General features: G+C 35.9%; 1 protein-coding gene across 2 annotated transcripts in view; it reads right to left on the reverse strand.

Annotated features, from left to right (window-relative positions):
• Nucleotides 1-21,125, reverse strand: part of LOC133518075 (dual specificity calcium/calmodulin-dependent 3',5'-cyclic nucleotide phosphodiesterase 1) — a 298,642-nt gene that overhangs the window by 179,763 nt on the left and 97,754 nt on the right. The window lies entirely within an intron of this gene.

Raw genomic sequence — 21,125 nt, forward strand, 5'->3', positions numbered from 1 at the left:
ACATAACGTGATAGTCAATCAGTGATAACTTATGCTGTTATACTTGCTTGCGTATTTTTACATGCAATTAATGTTCCCACCCTCCCACCGCAAAAGTAAATACGCAAATAAATATAAGAACCCACCACCAAAAGTACAAAACTCGACACGTGTTTTGCCTCTGGAGATGTTGACGGTCTGACGTTCCACAGCTGAATGTGCTGTCTAGAATGGTCGGCCAAATAAAACTCGAAAGGAGTACAAAACTCGATACGTGTTTCGCCTCTCTAAGAGGCATCCTCTGGAGATGCTGGAGATGTTATTTATTGTTTGAATTAGTATGGATTTCCGAAAAGTAACGCCTGATTCAATTCATTATTTTTTATACGGAGTTATCTTTGATTATAGGAACGTCAGACGAAATTGAGAAGTATATATTACCTACGAAACAATTATATTTTAAGCTTGGGCTTGTGTCACAACTTACAGCATAATCCTCGCGCACCCTGAAAGCTAATTTACTATTCTGTTGGTAAGTTTGGAGTTACATTTTCGTTGTTAAATTTTCGGGGCACAGACTAGAGTTGCTTACACAAATATGTGAATAAGACCCTCATTCATAGAATATAAGTCGTAAATTATTCGTCCGTTGGGAACTGAAATTATTATTGTTTATATTTGTTATTTTTTTTTTCCAAATCTTGAACATTGAAGGTACGCAAGACAATTTAAAATGTTAGGTTGACTACCAGGTAAGTATTCTGCCCGTAGCAGGCAAGGTTAGAAAATGTTTTAAAAAATTAGTTGAATTTAAATCAGTCTGTTAAACACAGAAATTACTAGGTATTTCTGTTGGTGTATAACGGTAGGACTGTTGAAAATCCTGAGGTTTTTTCAGTTTGTTTGAACCCTAGAAAAGACCGAATTCTTGTTCCGTTGTTTTATTCGAAAACTTCCAACCACATTGCTTCTAGCTTGAGTTGAACAATAACTTGCTAACAAGTAACTATTGCGGGCAAGCCTGGCCAGCTTAACGTCGCCGTAGATTATATTTATCGATAAAGTTTATTTAGCTTTAGCAGAAGGGAATCGGGCTGGCAGGTCAAATAAGTTCTTTTGTTAGAAAAAAAGATTAGCCTAGTATAAAGTAAGTACTTATGTAAGTGTGACTGACTCGCAGGAGATTCTTTTATACACCGTATAAGTAGTCAACCGTTAAGACTAAAACTCAGTGAAAATGTAAAAATAAATCTATAAATCTATCTTAGGTTCAAGATGTAAATCTGAAATCTGTATATAAAAAAAACAACGGGTTGCACTCCGGGAGTGCCGGCAGAAGTGAAAACTTGAATATTAACGTTGTGCATTTTTGATATTTTGGACAAATTGAGTAGCAGTTTTATAATTCTCTATTATACCTACGTAAACAAATTTTTAGCGAATTTTAGTGTTAATACATATACAGAGTAATTCATGAGACGTGAGCGTACACAATCAGTAAATGTTAATGAATCGTTCACCATTATATTAAGTAAAACAATCACGCTTCTTTTCTGTTATTTAACTTTTTGGTAAGGAAAAATTTGAGTATCTACAATCATGGACACCCAACAAAACAAAAGATGCAATACAACACAATTAAAAAGATTAAACCTCTTTAACCGTTATGACAGCACTTTTATTATGAAGAAAATAAAATTTCACACTTGAATGAAATACGATTTTTCAAAAGTAACCAGGCTTCGATGACATTCAATTTGCACGTCACCATGATGTCACGTGTCCGTCTTACGAATTTTCAATCTGGCGGTCACGTGACCCTTGAACATTTTTTCCCCATCATAAAAAGTGCACAGCGCCGCTAAAAAAGTTTTCACTTCAAAAAATACCTTATACAAACAAAGCAAGGTATGAAATATTTTATCAGTCACTAGGCTTTGATCACCGACTCACTCAGAAATGTGTAAGCATAGTTTTATACCAATGAAGGTGTTTGTGCGGTATAAGACACTAGACGAAAAGTGAGCGTCATAACAAAATTCCATATTCCAGATACCTACCGTTTTAAGCGTCCACTTTAACTTGGTTTCCTTTGCTTACCGAGCAATTTGGGCATATAGGCAAACTTTTGTAACCGTAACCATGAATTGCATTCGAAATTTATATTCCTAGCTGTACAATGGGGTAACACCGCCAGCATATTTGCTACGTTTCCACTATACGTATTATGTAGTCCCGAGGTTTAGCCATTTAAGGACGTTTCTATAAATCCTGGAAATTCCTTTGAAAAAATTCGGAGTAGGCTCAAAACCTTTTTAGCTAAGACCAACCGATCGATAGAGAAAAGATTTAGCAATACTTTAAAAAAGAAAAATGTCAAGTTTGATAACTTAAAAGAAGCAAATCTGCCCCGAAAGATGACGACCGTAAAGGGTGTGTAATAAAAAATGAATTACCAAAGCCCGTTATCAATGTTATGATCCTTTGAAAATAAGGTTTGGCAAAGAAACGTACCCTAAATTCGCGTTTAATACATAACTTCACCTTTACTATTTATTTTATTTATAATACAGAAAAATATACATGGGATCAATAACAAACTAAAATTGCATACAGGTCCTTAAATACGGATGCTTCCATATACGTATCAACTACCATTAATCTTAATTCAACTTAAATTGTATCATGGGCGTTAAGTAATTCACCAATTTCGATATGGAATAAATTTGAAGGTGAAGTTATGTACTAAAGGCGAATTAAGGGTACCTGTTTTTGTCAACCCTTATTTTTAATGAACATTGATAACGGGATGCGGTTTTCTCTCGCAACCATATGTTAGTAACTGCAGGGTTAAAAGTACCTATGCCGTACCCTCCGCTAAGGCAAGGCTTAGACTAGCAATAACTTGCATGCAATTTACGTTACATTGCCGACTACTTTGGTAAGCTGCATTCAAAAATTGATCAGATACCGCAATGTAATGAAAATTGCATGCAAGTTCTTGCTAGTCTGAACCTCGCTTAAAGCGAAGCGTAGACTAGCAAGTTCTTGCTAGTATAAACCTCGTTTAAAGCAAGGTGTAGACTAGCAAGAACTTGCATGCAGTTTACGTTATATTGCCGATTACTAAGGTAAACTGCATTCAAAAGTTTGATCAGATACCGCAGTGTCATTACACGTCTTTTGGTCAAAAAATTGCATGCAAGATCTTGCTAGTCTGAACCTTGCTTAAAGCGAGGCGTAGACTAGCAAGTTCTTGCTAGTCTAAACCTGGTTTAAAGCAAGGCGTAGACTAGCAAGAACTTGCATGCAGTTTACGTTATATTGCCGATTACTAAGGTAAGCTGCATTCAAAAATTTGATCAGATACCGCAGTGTAATGAAAATTGCATGCAAGTTCTTGCTAGTCCAAATTTGGTCTAAAGCAAGGCCTAGACTAGCAAGAACTTGCATGCGGTTTACGTTATATTGCCAATTACTAAGGTAAGCTGCATTCAAAAGTTTGATCAGATACCGCAATGTAATGAAAATTGCATGCAAGTTCTTACTAGTCTAAATCTTGCTTTAGTGAGCGATCGCAATAACGCTCCTTCAATGTTTTATTCACGCCGCGGCGCTAGTTTGTGGTAATGAAGCGAATCGTGACGTTTCTAGAACCGAGAACGGTTTCAGAATGCAAGGACGTAAATGAAAATTTAACAATGGAAGTGGAAAATCTTTTGTTCGGTAGTTGTAAACGGTAGCCAGTTATGATAATGCGTTAATTTTATGATAGAAAACACCTATCATAAAATTAACGCATTATCATATCATATTCATTTTATATTTATTAATTGTATGATTTCAGCTTAATTACTTTAGTTTAATTAACATATGGAAAATTATTTCTGTAACTAAACAATTTCATTTTTATCAAATTTATATGTGTTTATCTATGTTTCAGTTAGGTACTCGTTTCTGTAATTATTTTCAGCGTCCTATTGTTAAACATCACTACTATCATGAATTTGAGCTGATGATAATATGTGTTATTCTATCCGCTTTATAATTTTAACAAAGTTCTCCAAATTGTATATATATATCGATCGGTATCTGACTAAACTAATTACAGGCATAGATACACCTTATCTTATTGTACGTACAAAGTTTCAGAGAAATCTAGCTATTCGTTTTAAAATGAAAACGTAACTACGTTTGTATGGAGAATCGAGCTTGCTGTAGTCTGCTGTTAGTCATTACATTTCGATCGAAAAACTTCATAAATATCAAAGCTGGTGCTTGAAAAAGAACTTCAGACGCTCATTGCATATCCATTTCATGAAATAATGTAAACTGACATGCGGGCTTTCATGAATGCTACCCGAAACCTCTCGAAATCCCAGACAGCGCACCCTTCGAGCAATTCTGCATAATACAGCCTTTGTCTTTCTTGAAAATGTCTGCTATCTTCCTGTAAGTTTTACAAACTCCATATAATTTAAAACGTAGATTGTAACTCGACATCATCATACCGTGGAAATAAAATTTAAATTATAAGTATATTGAAATAGTATTTTATTCAATTGGTCAAATTTATTATAGTTGACTAAAGCGCTTCGATAGGAATAATTATATTAGTTGAGTCGGGATCCCATAGTGAAAAAAACATGAGATTTCAGTTTGGTATACGAAGCCTTAATTCATCTATTACAGTCGACGAGTAGGAAAAAGGTTAGGTGTCAAATTTATTATTTACATTGTTGTTTTCAGTTTGTGTTCGTAACTTTGGATGACATTACGTTACGTGACGTAAGAGGTTATTATCTTGGAGGGGTATTGTGATGGTAACAGCCTATTAATAACCTAATTTGATCCCAATTTCGAGCCAGTTTCGAGGAACCATATAAAAAGTGAATAAGTCACCATCTGCCCATTTTTTCATGTTTTCAAACATAGATAAAGGCAGGTGCCATAGTTTCGCTCTCATTTTAAAAATATACGCTTCAATAACATGTCATTTGGTATGAACATTCAATTACTAGAAATTATAATAGAAAGAAAATAGAGCGAGTAGAAGTTATACGTACAGAACTAGTACTATGCTCTATATCCAGCTTATTTTGAGACTAATTCGTAATGAGTGAATTCCAAAAAAAAACATGTGAAAAAGTATAAACTTAATTTATTCCATTGTGTTACGACAACTAAGCCATTTCTATTTCTATGCATAAAAGTGTGTAAGTTTATGCTATAGACTTCATATCTGTATGAATGAAGTACAATAAATACAATATAATTTACACGGTTAATTTTCTTAACACAAATGAATCACTAAATTTAAGACTAATCACAGCTTCTTAGCGACGCTTAATTATGTAAATTTTTCAGCATTTCATCCTTTACGGTGTCACTCACGACTCACGAATTGAGCTAATTGTGCAGTCTAACGCAACTAGTTGTGTGTCCGTATTGAGATTGTAAACAAAGAATAAAAGGGGGTAATGTGTATTCGGGTAACTCGAAAAACTGCAGAATTTTAATTATTCAGATTTAACCGAATATACCTTACTAAAATAATTTGACTTGTCGTAAAAGTGTCCGAATTTAAATAAAATATGTAATTGTACCATTCTCATATTTCTGACATAAACGTTTGAGTAAATGCTTATAGTCATTTTGCATACTCTATGATGTAGGTGCTAAATTCACTGCATAATAAATACGAGGGCTGTATAAGTCATGTACAATGCATAAGCCTTTCAAAAGATAATTAAGAACAACAAACGATGAGTTGCGCGCGTAGTCGTTCCATGCATTATTTATTTGTTCCCTTCACAAAGGTCTATAAAGAGAATAAATATTTTCATTTCTTACATTATATATTTCACTAACCTATATTCTATGTAGACACAACTTTAAAAGTTGCTTCAAAAATTGTACAATCCTACTGAGCTAATTATTTGGATTTGTAACTGTTGTGGGGAAGAAGTAGACTACTTTTGGAAAGGTGCCACTTTAGCAAAAAGGCTATTTTAACAAGCTTGTATTTATCTTGCAATTATCTATGTTGTAACTATGTTTGTACGGGTCAAATCTTGCAAGTTAAATTTGTCCTGAAGTAAAATTTGTGTGTAAATTTGCATGCATAAGATTGTCACCCATGCAATATTATGGTACCATCGAGCTGTAGGGCTAAGATGATCGGCTCTTTATCATTTGTCACCATGCCTGTTCTAACAAGTATGTTGGCGCGAAAGTGACGGGTTTAGTGACAAGTGATACAAATGGAACCATGCTGCCACCGCTGAGGGGTAAATATGTAGATCACTCTGAATAACTTTTACAATGGGTCAATTCCGAAATTCCGAAATAAAATCTGCCGTCTCATACATTTCGGCAAACCGTAAATGTCAATATTTTCTATGGATTTTGTTTCGCGATTTTAGGGTTGACCCCATAGTAAAAAGTGATTCCCTGAGAATATGGTTAGACATTACAAAATCACTCTGTATCTACGAGTACGAGTACGTTCTGTATATCTACAACTCATAATATCTGTAATAGTTTTATATATTGTAAGTAATTAACTATTTTGACGACCAGTTTGTCCTAGTGGGTAGTGACCCTGCCTACTAAGCCGATGGTCCCGGGTTCAAATCCTGCTAAGGGCATTTATTCGTGTGATGAGGATGGATATTTGTTCCTGAGTCATGGGTGTTTTCTATGTATTTAAGTATTTATAAATTATATATATCATTGTCTAAGTACCCTCAACACAAGCCTTATTGAGCTTACTGTGGGACTTAGTCAATTAAAAATAAATAAATAAATATTATAGGACATTATTACACAAATTTACTAAGTCCCACAATAAGCTCAAGCTTGTGTTGAGGGTACTTAGACAACGATATATATAATATATAAATATTTATAAATACTTAAATACATAGAAAACACCCATGACTCAGGAACAAATATCCATGCTTATCACAATAATAGTAATAATGTCCTATAATATTTATTTTTATTTTATTTATTATTTATTTTATTTTATTTTTACTCAACGGACTTACAAGTAAAATGTAGATGTAGTCACAATCGGATATAGGCATACCACGCTAAGATGGCAGCGATTTTGACAGCCGAAACAGTGCAAGTTTTATTTTAAACGCAAAACTTCTATGAAATTATGACGTTTACTTAACACTTGCACAGGCTGAGTTATCAAAATCGTTGCTAACTTAGCTTGGTCTGGTTCTAGCTAGTATTAACTAGAGAAAACGCGTTTTTTTATAAAGGATTTTCCCGATGACATATACACATGTAAGTATTAAACTTGAGCATCAAAATACTTGTATAGCTTTCGAAAGTTCAGAAAGTTTCGGCCTTTTTAGCAAAAATAGGTTGATGAAATAGTTCCATCGCTAACATTCCCTGAGGGTTGCTAAATATAGAGGGTTGGGGGTTGATAGTGGCACGAACATCCACTCGACACGGCAGAGTGCTGACAATGAGACAGCTGAGTTTATTTATGCTAAGTTTAGGCGAAGGAAATAACTGACATAAATAATACTCAGCAAAAACGCTAGTGGTCTAGCAATAAGGCCAATTCGAACGTAAGTTGACATCAGAATAGATGATTTCATTTAAAAATGAATAAAATCTACTTATACGATAGGTTTGCCTATCGTTTCAGTAGATTCTTTTCAACCCTAGAACAGTGGGTACACAGCATTTAAAATTCCACTAACGTGGGTAGTTTAAATCGATGCAGTTAGCGTGACCGAGTTGTCTGATCATTCTGACTTCTAAAGGTTATATATTAGTACTATTCTTCTACGTATAGCACTTCTTGAATCAGCACGGCACTTTACTAACCCTTTACATAAATTGACCCAAGATTCTTCTTATAAAGATACCATCACAATTTTCAGCGTTACCTATCTAACATTACAGGCCTCAACGCGTCATATTTCTGTTAAAGCGAAGTAAACTAAAAAAAATTGGGGACAATCTTACACAAATCGACGTAGCCCCACCCCCGTAGGAACTAATATCTGTGTTCATCACAAACGCTCTTACTTGGAACCCGGGACCATCGGCTTCATAAGCAGGGTTACTATAGTTTACCCATTAGGTCAAACCGGTCGTTGAAAACTGTAGTGTGTTATGTATTATACAACATAACATCAATGTATTGATTGACTTGGGTCTAAGTTCAGTGACGTGTGAGTCAGTTGTGGGGGCATATTCATGTTATCGATGGGTAAGACGGACCCGAAATACTTTGAGTGTCACGTTCAGTAAGGATGAAACAAAAACCAATGATAGAAAATCTTAAGAGCTACCGATTTGAGCCTAATGTATGTTTAGGAAAATAGTATTTTATACAATCGTGATATAATGAGAGCTTCAGTCGAGTACCGTGTTTAGGCAACGAAGCTTGCTGAGAGGTACAAGATTGAAAAGCTTGATTATATCACTATTGTTTACAATACTTTATCCCTAACGAATTACTTCTTCGGTTTCAAAGTATAATAAACTATACAAAAAGCGTTCTTCTAATGTAATGAAATGTACACCATATTTATTGCAAAGTATTGATGATGATGATACTCCTGACCGATTTCGGCCACCGCGACTGAGTGTTCTGGAGTATACATTCTTAATTACTGTTAACAAAGTGTAGCTGGAAACAGAGATGAGAGAGAGTGGAAACATTCTGGTGCGCATTTAGATGGTTCACGTACCTTCCTACTAAATTTCCAAGCGCATTTCGGGCAAGTTAACACACCACCTACATAATTGTAGGAAATAGAGGTGCAAAGTATTAAGGTGAAGACAATGTATACATGTGTATGGGCTCGACTACTCGTATACCTAAACGTGACACGTCCTTATTTTTATTTTTTTATACCACGACGGTGGCAAACAAGCATACGGCCCGCCTGATGGTAAGCAGTCATCGCAGCCTATGGACGCCTGCAACTCCAGAGGTGTTACATGCGCGTTGCCGACCCTTATAATTATACTTTACATTTTCATAAAATTATCGATAATTGAATAGCTGCATAAGAAGTTAACTGTAAAAACGAATTCTTTCCTACAAAAATATGCAATAGACCCCGTTGAAAGCACTCAGTTGTTTATGAAAACTGTTTACAAGCGTAAGTCTCTAATAGCAAAACAATGCTAATTTGCTTTTCCGGGAACCTTGGAAACCTTTTATCGTTCTGCTTCAAAATGGAGGGAGAGCATGTTATTGGAATTTCAGGGATAATTTTGCATATTTTGTATGAAATAATGGTAACGAAAAACATTGTGAATATTTTGGGCCTTAACCAGGCTGTCCTTCCAGGTATATGTCCCAGAATATTCCTGTTTGGTTTGGTGGTCAGAGGGCAGTTCGTAAAAACTTTGGAAAATTCTTGTAATTGCAAATCAGGCCTGTCGTAAAGTTCCTGTTTAATATTTTGACGACAATCAAATTAAACCAATAGATAGGTAGGACAGTTCGTTAGGTTGATTTAGATGCCCGAAGGGCAAACTGTCCAGCAATAAGAGCCCCGCATAATAGGACTCCGTCGACTCAGGGAACGAGACAATGATTTTCACATTTCACGATATGCCTAGAAATTTCATAATCTGCTTGATTTTACGATTGGCCACCGACGTATACAAAAGGATCCGGATATCTTTTGTAATTCCAAAAATAACTCTGAAATGACGACGTTGGTACTCGATGTCACCTGATGGCATTATTCATTAGTAATACATTTTTTGCCACTGAAGGGCAAAAATCTCCCGAGGTCTTCATAATGACTGGTATACGCTGCTTTCATCTAATGCCTAATGGTGTCCAACGTATTTCGTAATCAAATTATTAGGTCGGTGCAATTATGGTCACTGCTGCAGCTAATATAACACAATATTCTATAATTTAAATGGAATTTCATAGAAAAAATACCGTAATTTCGCTAGTATCGCTAAGCAATTCTATCCTCTTAAATCTGCCAGATTGTCTACGGTTTGTCGACCACGACATCGAATCAAATTAGCGAACAAATTGTCTTTTAACCAGCTCTCGAAAAATATTTCACAATAATGCTCCGGCAGCAGTGATAAGACTTGAGAGCCGCTTGGGACGGGGAACAATTACCTCAAATTACCGCTGCGTTAACGTTGCCGTATGAAGCTCGTCTGACCTTTGCTTAGGGCTTACGCATGCTGGCAATTTTTTATTAAACTCTTTGCTTTAAGTGGCGATAAATTAGTGAAATTTACAAATGTGATTAGTTGCTAAGTTTAACAAATTAACAAGTCAAAATACGAGTAGTTAATCGTACCTAAATGCGTAAAAAATACAATATGAAAGCGGCGTATATTTTACTGAGTACTTATTTATTTATTAATAAACATTTTTTATCAATAAACCCATTAGGCTAAAATGTCCAAGGCAAATATTATGGTACTATTCATTTCGATGTGATTGAAGATGCGATTTTAAGAAAACGATGATATCTTTAAACATCATTCGATCGTATCGGTCAGTAGCTGATAACCAGAGGTCGGAATTATCATGTAATTTTTGAACTGTTAAAATAGGAACTTCTCATTAATCGACTTCATATATATATCGATGTAATGTAGAACACAACATATTAAAGAAAATTAAAAGTAAAGGCTCAGCTGATAACTCTTGCATACCGTAATCTAGCCAGCCAACAATCGCCTTTAATCCTTTTTTCATAAGGTCCTAGTCAATTACCATAAAGAGAACCGCTGTAATCCCCAAAGGCAGGAGTTGCGGTTAATGCGACCCTGCTCTAACGTAATTACGTGGTAACCACTTGAAACAAGAAGTTAATTTGACTGCTATACGAGTACTAACAGCCTATCACACGTGTGTGATGATTTGGTATGAGAGTTGGAACTCTTTGAAATAAAATATTACGAATATAGCTTTACTAACAATCCAATTATTACTAAAGCCAACGCCGGTATTTGAAAAATTGGTTTTAAAACATAAGCTTAGAAAAAAGAAGCCATAAAACCTACTACAGGACAAACACCTTAAAGGACCGAAAAAGAAGGAAGGAGGAAGAAGGTCCAGGTCAAGAGCATCCAAAACCGGCGAGTGTGTATGAGGATTTTTATTAAAGGACGGAAGCGAAAGAGATATGTTACGATCGTAGCAAGTGGAAATCCGTGGTCTCTGCCTACCCCTCCGGGAAGTAGGCGTGATTATATGTATGTATGTACGGTCAACCAATTTGATTCCTAGGCCACTATAGAACCATGTCATAATGACTTCTACGACAGTGCTTATTGAGTGATGCATGTCATGTATAGAGTAGTTACAGCGACAAGGTTCTATACTGGCCTAGGATTCAAATTGGTTGACTGTTCCTTATAGGATCTCCAAAAATACCAGTTTTGTGCTTGCCTTCTTGCAATTGTTCTCAGTGATTTAAAGTGGGTTTAATGTGTTGGTCAATTAATGGTAACACTTATACTGTTCTTTCTCATACTTGATCAGATTTTTAAAACCTATAAGATGTGCCATTTCTGGAAAAAGGCCTCCGCTCTAGTCGCGCCACTTCTCTGGACGTCGCTGGCGACACGTGTGGCAGAACATTAATTTGTCCCCTAGTGTATCCCTGTCTATACGTTTAAATATACAGATTTAGTACCCCTAGTGTACATTTATTTGATAGCGTGACGTGACGTACGGCGTTGGCGTTAAGTAAGGTAAGGGATTTAGAAACAGCGCACCAAGCGGGACGTTTTGGAAACTCAAAATCCCATACAAAATGAGACTTAACGCAAATGCGTACGTCACGTTTCGATATCGAATAAATTTACACTAGGGGTACTGATCTCGGTACGTTACGATATCTAACAAAAAAGTTCAAACATTTGACGATTTAAATACACATCGCACACCCTACAACAAGCAACGGAGTTTTATATCGTAGTACATATTGTTGATAAGATGACTAATTTATATCCCTGTCTCGTACATTATTTTTAACGAGATACGAGTAGCTAGAGCGATTCTCAATACCCTTATATTCTAGCTAATACCAAAAATATATGATAACTCCATATAAATTGAAAGTCTAAGAAAAAACAAGCCTCGAAAATCTAGAAAAATTTATTCTCGAATATAGATGGCGATATACCTTTGGCATATAATCGTTTGATATTTAACACATATGAAAACACGTCATTCTAAGAGTTTTAGTCCTGTGTCGAAAGATGGCAGTAAATTTAGTAGACTACAAAATGTACTTTGACAATACGCCTTTATACTCAATTCTCTTTGCTTAATACTCAATAACTTAAGGCAACATAATTCAGTATTTATGAACGCACAAAGTCTTGGCAGTCTTTTGTTTAGCGACGGGTGCCTAACAAGCGTACCCATTCACACTCCATTATCTGTGAAGAGCGTTCTTTTGGCTGCCGTAATGAGAATCCTGCTGCAGTAGGGCTAAGATGGTCGGCTCTTTAACATTTGTCACCATGCCTGTCACGTTCTAACAAGTATGTAAGTGTGAAAGTGACGGGCATAGTGACAAGCGATAAAAAATGGAACCATGCTGCCACTGACGTACACCCAAAGTCTATTTTAAAAAGATAACCATCGTATACGTCGACAAACGCCAAACGTATATTGGGATGACAGATGCTATGATAGGTCATGTGACCATTTCCATATATTATTCATGTTGGTGTTGTGTCGATAGACGTTTTCTATCAACGATTTTCATTTTGTCTATTCCTGTGAAAAAGTGAAAAATCTTGTGCGAGGCCAGTTGAGTGTCCTCCTGCAGCTCGGTCTTCATTCATGTATAAGCGACCGGAAAATAATGATTTATTTTTTGCATATATTATTATGCCCGGAATTTCGCGTGCGACTACTGACATATGTCAATGTATCTAAATAACATAACACTTGCGAGCAAATGCCTACTTAGCTAATGAATTCGTTATAAAATATAAAGGTTTTCGTAATTATACTCATTCCAAATGAATCAAATGAAACCATTTGGGGGGTCCGATATTTCGAATTTTTTTCATCACCGATCATTGAAAAGTAATTGACGTACCTATTATGTAATAAAGACAAAAACATCTCGATTTATCGATACCATCGATCAACAGTGGTGTTCTCTCTCTAAGACTTGTCAACAGCCGTACCTAAAATGCTGTGCCCTAATTAATATCCTTGAAGTAATCATTATACCAAAATACGGTAAAAATTGCGCGTAGTAAACAAAATAAAAAAGTTACTGACAATACGCATTAAAAATTTACTCCCTGCCTTAGCACGCTGCCTTAAAAATCGTTGCGTAAATTAGATTTCAATGCCAAACTTGAATTCCTAAATATTCAGTGTATTCCCATTTGGCCCCACAGGGCACAGGTGGAAATAGGTGTTTTCATATAAATCATTCCCATTTTTCTCCGCTTCATGTATGGCATTGAATTTCGACCGCTCGATTTCGTGTATTTCGTTCAATACTATCTCCACTAGTAGGCATTTAAGTTCTAATAGAATTAAAAACGAGTGGTCAATACCACTCGATTCCATATTGAGTGATGAAATCGAGCACTCGGAATTAAAAAATCGGTCCCCTGATACCTATTTCAGCAGTAAAATTGTGAGATATCAATTAAACTAATCTGAGAGCATGTAAATGCCACGCCAAGTTGAACAAAAACAGAAAAGTAAAGTTGTAAGAGCCATTTTAACTTGTATTTCAAAAACCTGAAACAAGTTTAACTTAATTATCGCCTACAAACGGCCTTTTTATGGCAAAGAGGGAAAAAACATTCGACAAATCACGATTACGTATTGGTAAAACCAAGTTTTCTCAGCCAAATCTTAAAGGGAAATAATCCTCATATTTCGTGTCCCAGTGACCCGGATAGGCAGGTCGTAAAAGACAACTCGAACCCTTCAAGCGGTGACATGTAAAACATGAAGACTGTTAAATCATACTTCTTGATTTCTGTATCCCAATTGTGTTCCTCTTTATTTTGTAGATGCTTATCACTAGCTATTTTATACTTAAATTATATTGTTGTGGTCTGCAGGGTACGTACAATTACAGTTAATAAAAGTTTGACAATTAAACCACGATTTTTTCTATCGAGCCAACTTTAATGTAGTTATTTTATGGTTGGAGTTTGCCCTTGCGAATACTTAATAATCCTATTTCCGTGTAATTTTTTACCCGGCATTGGCTATTGCAAAAATGTGTCACAATTCAATATTTAAACTACAAATTTGCGTTAGCTCCAATGTTTAGCTCAACCGATCGCATCAGATGGGTTAGTTGCGCGCCACTAAAAATTGCCAGTTAACTAAGCGATTTTTTTCCTTAATTCATATATCTTACAGTACTTACTAATTTAAGTAAGTAAGTAATTTGATCACGTTCTGTCAAAACTTTATTCTTATAGCACTCGCTTGCTCGTCTTTTAACAGATAATGAATTAAATTGAATGAAACTGTTTTATTCCAGAAATAATTTTCCATGTGTACAATAAAATGAAAATAAAATCGACAAGTGATAAATATAAATTAAATAAATAAGACAATAAAAAATTAAATTATAAGTTAGCATTAACTAGGCCTAAGGGCGGTTCACCGCGACCTCATGGTGACGGCTTCGTGGGCGCGTAGGCCCAATTACGCTTACCCTACAGTCTACATTTTTAGAGTTCTCTGTATCGCTCGAAGCCCTCAGCTGAGGTCGCATTTAGCTTCATTCAATTTGCTCGTGAACCGGTTGTACAAAGGCGTTAAATCCATCGTGTGACATCCCGTAATGGATTGATGGACGTAACGTAATACTATTTCGGTGTACTTTTACGGGCCTGTTACTGTGTCGTTTTAGGTATCCAATAAGTATTGGGCATTTTTATTTAAAGCCAACCAATTAGACTTCGACTTTGTCATCTTATAAATTTCAAAAAAAGACCACCATTTCTAACCTGACGACATACTGGCGTAAATACTACAAAAGTAAGTAGGTACTATTAACTGGCTATTTAAATGGTGATTTAGATTTTTAAAATAGATTTCGTTTTTATATTATAGATAAATAAATATATAATTGGAGACATGCTACGTATACAACCTAGCCTGCCTAGCCTTAAACTGAGCGAACCAAAAAAAATTTTTGAATGATTTTATACTTACATGCATATAATAATATTGCAACCATAACTCAAGAACATAATATTCTTGAGAAACGCAGCAGTAATGTCGCCACAGTAAGCAGCTGAATGCATCTGTACTTGCCATGCGAATTTAACCTTAAAAATGGACTTAAAGTCTTTTCATTTATCATGCTCTGAAAGTTCCTGCACTGGAGCATTTAACATTCCAAGTACGTTTTTTCGTTTTTTTTTTTTACTATCAGCAATTATCATTTGGTTTTGAACAGATTTGTTGGACAGTTTCCTTTCTGACATTTACTTAAATTGTTACCCTAATAAAAGCCCCCTATTGAAGCTAGTTTATACTCATTTACATATTACTTATTTTTATTAATACACATGTACATATTTTACTTTATTCGATTCGAAATGAAAAGTAGATTAGAGTATTTAACTCGGCTAAAAGGCACCATTTTAATCTCGAACTATCGGCGCTCTCACGCCTTTCATCCTTTTTTTTAAATACTTCATCGGTGGCAAACAAACATACGGCCCGCCTGATGGTAAGCAGTCTCCGTAGCCTATGTACGCCTGCAACTCCAGAGTTACATGCACGTTGCCATTGTTGAGCTGTGGCAACCTTACTCACCGGCAGGAACACAACACTATGAATAGCGGTAGGGCCATTGGTTAACCCTCTACAATTATTTAGTAAATATATGCTGTCAGCTATTTTTATAGTTTAAATATACTTGTAAGTATGAAAATTCAATACGACACGTTTCCATTTCTGAGTGTAAGTTTTACGGCCGTTGAAATGTTTCCATAAATGTCGTCAAGCCTTGTTTGCATCACAATGACGTCGCTCGAAGTGTATGACGTCAGTAACGATGCCAACATCGTTTGCAAGACATCTTAAGAAGGCCTGCTCTTAACGAGTGTTTATATTAAGTAAGGTTTCATGTCGCAATTAATGGCAAGCAAAAAATGACTTATAAATAAACATTAACAACAAAAGAACCACATTCACATAACAGTTTAAAATACGAAAATTTTTCAACACATACAGCATAACCCATGAATACGTTAACAATAGTATAAAATTTTTATCTACAATCCTTTAACTACAATAGTACGCATTATCTTCAAAATAGCCTTGATACACAGATAAAGATAAAGATATTATACTTATTTGCATAAATGTAGTGATGAACATAGGTGGACAGTAATTTGAAATGCGTACATTTTACTTGAAGAAGCATGCAAATTTTTCTTATTAGCTAGGTACTATAACTAAATATATACAAATTTAAGCTGTAGGTAAGTTATACAATAATAATATCATCATAATATACATGGTTTCATTTCTACCTAAGATTTAACAATATACATAATCATTATAGAAAATTCTTTATTGATTTACAGATGCCAAATATTCGTCAATTGTATAATATTTATCTAAGCAAAATTTATATAATTTGTATCGTTTTCTAAAATTATCAACAATACATATACCGCAGTAAAAAAAAATTAACATATTTTTTGGTCATCCTGTTATTTTGTGGTGATTTCCAAGCAAAATACGTCTGACACTGGCGTCGATACGAATATAATTGCTGATATGTTTGTAAAATTATATCTAGTAGTGTACCTTTGCCATCAGTTAGTTCGCCTCGACACGCTAGCAAATGCATTTGAGTGCGAAGAGTGGAGATTGTTGAAACATATCTTTCGGCTTGACTGACCTGAAACTCTAGGCACGCCATTGATAGTACATATTGGGATAGCGTAGGGACTGTTATAAAGCCAACCTATAATAACCTGTCGTATATTCAATAGTTCAAAAAGAAAGCTTGAATAGTAAAAATACAACAAAATTGTTATTGCTAAATGTATTTCCAAATTCACCAACCTATTACCAACGATTACAAGAATAATTAGATAGACAGCGTGTATTTTTTAAACGACCGCATAACCAAAGGGTAAAGTATATATATATATATATAATGATACAGCAAGCAATGTCACTACTTTGTTTTAACTCAAAACGTCACATTTAATGACGCGCCGTGACAACTGTCACAAATGACTATGATGTACGAAATACATTGCTGCTCAAAAAAAATGTTCTGGTAGTCTGGTAGTCGTCGGAAACTGTTGGTTGATGGCAGCAAATAACCGTTCGTTGTCGAGATCCTTGGGGAGGGGGGTGCTTTTTGCCCAGCAGTGTGTACTATTAAGACTGAGATGATTAGTTAAGACTTAATTAAAAAAAACCTTTTAGAATCGTTTTATAGCACTAAAACCTACGTCTAGTTTTTACGTTTGCGGTTATATCAAAGATACACATTGTACAATTGAAAATGCACTGAGACGTGACAACCCTGTTGAATACTCGTAAAAGGTAACATTATTGTATTACTTAGGTGCTGCAAAATGGTAGTGCATTGAATAAAATATTCTAGTCTCAAAGGTCAGAGTCGTTAGCTTTGCTTGTTTCAATACGTATTTACGTTGACGAAAGGAAAATGTTTATGTATTTTGATAAAATTGTCACTAACAAGCAGCACGGTTCCTTTTTTTTAAATATCTGCGAACAATTTTATTGGCATTCTTTCACCAATGGTGGCAGCATGGTTGCATTTTGATCGCTTGTCACTATGCCTGTCACTTTCACACTTACGTACTTGTTAGAACGTGACAGTAATGGTGACGGGCGATAAAAATACGACCGTATAACCGCCTCAGAAAAAGTTTCAATTGATAAAATATAATAATAAAAGGTTTAGGTCTAATCCGTTTATTTCAACGATCTTAATGAAACTCGCACTCGCAGGTATCCTGATAACTATTATTTATATAACACAGAGGTATATATACAACAGGCGGTTATCAGTAGAGCGGTTTTTCCAGACATTATATTAAATAGCTATTAATTATTCTCGATAGAGAAATAAAACAATCAATATAAAGGTCAAGACACAAAAAAATACCCATACAAAATACCCTTTCACATTTAAATCCAGCACTTTAGCAGAATCGGGTTAAAGAGATCCAATTTAGCAAAGAGGCGGGTAATATATGGAGCATCCTAAAAAGTCTAGCGTAATAGTACAAAATATTTTATAAAAACAAAGGGCTACATTCCATGACCCTTTCTGGCCCGGAATGGTAATCAGCCGAGGGTAGTTTGATGTGGTTTGGGTTGTCGGGAAGATTGTGTAAGCGGGGTTTTACAAGGATGAACTTGAAATGGAAATGTAATGTCGAGTATTAGAGTTTTACATGTCAAGCGGTGGGATTATCATAATCGCATAGCCTAACCTTAAAAGCACAATTTAGTTAGTTGAAAAATAGGACACTTTTGATTTATAAAAATCGGTCAAGGGCCATGCTCAGTTCAGGATTTCGTAATTACCATTCTATCAGAACAGGCCAAACGTATCATGTTCATTACAAGTTATTTTTTAAGTTAAATAAGTTTTTTTTAAGTGAGTACCTACCTTCGCAGTGCTTTGTACGTCTTTTTATTAAGAAGAGAAGATATTTTTTGCAATAACTCAAAAACGGCTGGACCGATCATGTTCGCTATAGTTTTCACTGGAAGTATTTGTTAAACTTTTATTTCATGATATTTTTTTTTTTTTTTACTAATGGTTCAAAAATTAGAGGAAAGGGGGGGGGGGACATTTTTTTCGGAGCGATTGAAAAATGGTTTTTGGAGACCCTTATTCGTTTTGAAAGACCTATCCAAAAATATCCCGCACTATTGGGTCAAAGCAAAAGAAAAATCTAAAATAATCGTTTTGTATGGGTGGTACCCAAAACAATTTTATTTTACCGTTCTGACGCCATGCATGATTAATATATTCCTGTCAAATTGCTGCTTTCTAGCACTAACGATCACGGAGCAAAGCCGCGGACGGAAGGAACGACAGGGTTTTTGGGTGACTACGAAATCCTAAAAACCCACTCAAATAGTTTTTTCGTTGGGGAGCTACAATGCTTCTGACAGATAAACTTAAATTTTAACACTGTTTTTTCCATCGGAGGTTGGACATATGTTTTACATTCTTCTTTGTACTAAGTACGTCTCTTTGGATGTCGTGTACCTTTTGTAACATTACAATGTTCTGAATGGCACCGAATTCTTATCTCATATATAAAATAATCATCGACAATAATAAGCGATCTCATAAAACTTACCAACAAGCGCCTTAAAAATAATGGCAAAAACAGCTTACCTGAAAAAAAAAAAAACAATTCGTTAATGATATTAATCAATAAGGATCACATGCAATTAAGAAACTTTTAGAATTTCATACTCCCCTTAATTATTTACGACTACGAGTAGTTTTTCACTAAGGTGAAAGATCATGCAATAAAAACGAAATTCCCTGGGACCACTACATTTTTATTTATTTATTTTTTTATATTATACTTTGATATATCTTCATTTTAAATAACGCAATAAATGGCATACTACTCTTCTTTTTTCTTTTTCCTCGCATTGTCCTGGCATTTTGCCACGGCTCATGGGAGCCTGGGGTGCCTGGGGTCCACTTGACAACTAATCCCCGGCGTAGGCGGCGTAGGTAGGCGGCGTGGGTAGTTTTTACGAAAGCGACTGCCATCTGACCTTCCAACCCAGAGGGTAAACTAGGCCTTGTTGGGATTAGTCCGGTTTCCTCACGATGTTTTCTTTCACCGAAAAGTGTCTGGTAAATATCAAATGATATTTCGTACATACGTTCCGAAAAACTCATTGGTACGAGCCGGGATTTGAACCCGCGATCTCCGGATTGCAAGTCGCACGCTCTTACCGCTAGGCCACCAGCGCTCTCAAAGGCATACTACTATAATATTACCTGATCAACGACATACATAATGTTATTATTGGTATTATAGGGTATATCTATATTTACACTTCGTCTAATATGCACTGCCATAATTATCACATACTCTAAAACAGATTTGTTATAATCAGTGACATGTGGGATGTAGTGACTGATATTTGTAGGACTCACTAAAAATAAAAGATTTCCAGAACAGTGGATTATACATCGCCCGCTGGTTTTACCAGAGCAATCAGCCAAGGCAGGGCAGCTTGTGGCGAGCTGTTGGGGAGTAGCGACCCCACGTACCCGGTTGCTCCTGGGGAGTTCTGTTACCCTCAAGGTATGCTGGGTGGGATAGGATTCTCTGCCTCTAGCTTGCCTTAGCCGGCCGGCCAGAGTGGAGTCGTTAGAGCTATAAGCTCCAGGGTGGAAGTGAAACGTATAAGACGCGAGTTGGTGCGAGCAGCCACTGGGTAGAGAGCGGCGTACACCTCTCAACACCCCTGAGCTGCTCACACCGGTGTTGCCCTTGACCCATCCTAGATGTCGCTTTTGTGGGGGCCCATCTTGTGGGGGCGAGTCACCGTCCGCCAGAAATAAAATTGAATACCATTTTATTAGGCAGGCGTCCGGTTTTTTTATCCCATAGCCCAGTATTTAATCCATCGCTTTCACCCAATAGCCTAGTTCATTTTAAATTCCATCAACTCTCAAATAGTCCTTACACCCTGGCGGGTGCTGCCTCTGCTTGCGTCCCTTGACACGGGCAAGGGCAGCATCCGCTCGGTGTACCCCTTTCATTTCATTAAGGTGTTAAAAGGGCTTCTACGTGTTGGCTTCTGCTCCACGCACGCCTCCTAAAGGTCCGGAACACCATAGTTTCGTGATGGAAAAGACATATTATAGGTACATTATATCAAGTAATAATATATGAAATGGCATTATGGCAAGTGTATGATAGTTTTATTATCATTATTTTAAACATGATACATCCAAGTTCCCATTTTACTCTTATTACTTTCTATTACCACTTTCAAGTTATGAGATCGTCGTATTGAAATCTCCATTGTTTATATGCAGCAAAAGTACAACTGTTATTAAACTTATAACTGTTATTAAAACAAGCAATGTCAGTCTATATAAAGAGGATAT

The sequence above is a fragment of the Cydia pomonella genome, chromosome 5 (assembly GCF_033807575.1).
Source record: "Cydia pomonella isolate Wapato2018A chromosome 5, ilCydPomo1, whole genome shotgun sequence".
In the NCBI taxonomy this organism is placed as follows: domain Eukaryota; kingdom Metazoa; phylum Arthropoda; class Insecta; order Lepidoptera; family Tortricidae; genus Cydia; species Cydia pomonella.